This window comes from Nanorana parkeri, unplaced genomic scaffold (genome assembly GCF_000935625.1).
Source record: "Nanorana parkeri isolate BGI_ZX_2015 unplaced genomic scaffold, ASM93562v1 scaffold2665, whole genome shotgun sequence".
Lineage (NCBI taxonomy): Eukaryota > Metazoa > Chordata > Amphibia > Anura > Dicroglossidae > Nanorana > Nanorana parkeri.
The window spans coordinates 39251-39461 of NW_017308933.1; the positions used below are offsets into that span (position 1 = coordinate 39251).

The 211-nt window shown below is 55.9% G+C and overlaps 1 protein-coding gene across 1 annotated transcript in view; it reads left to right on the top strand.

The window, feature by feature from the left end:
* The window catches only part of LOC108802111 (sodium/hydrogen exchanger 2-like), a 36864-nt gene that overhangs the window by 25583 nt on the left and 11070 nt on the right, over positions 1–211 (top strand). The window lies entirely within an intron of this gene.

Here is a 211-nt window from a genome sequence, read left to right on the forward strand (position 1 = left end):
CGAGCCGTCCGTTCCGGGGAATTTCTCATTCCGTATCACAATCCACCCGGCAGGAATCATTTATCTCCGGCTGTGCGGGGAAGCGGGCGAATTAAATCGTCCTCGTTACTGGAGCGAAATGGAATTTGCGCTATTAAACCGCTGACCCCGAACATACGCGGACTTCAGTCATCTCCCCCCCCCCCACACAAAATGGCCGCCAGGGGTGTAC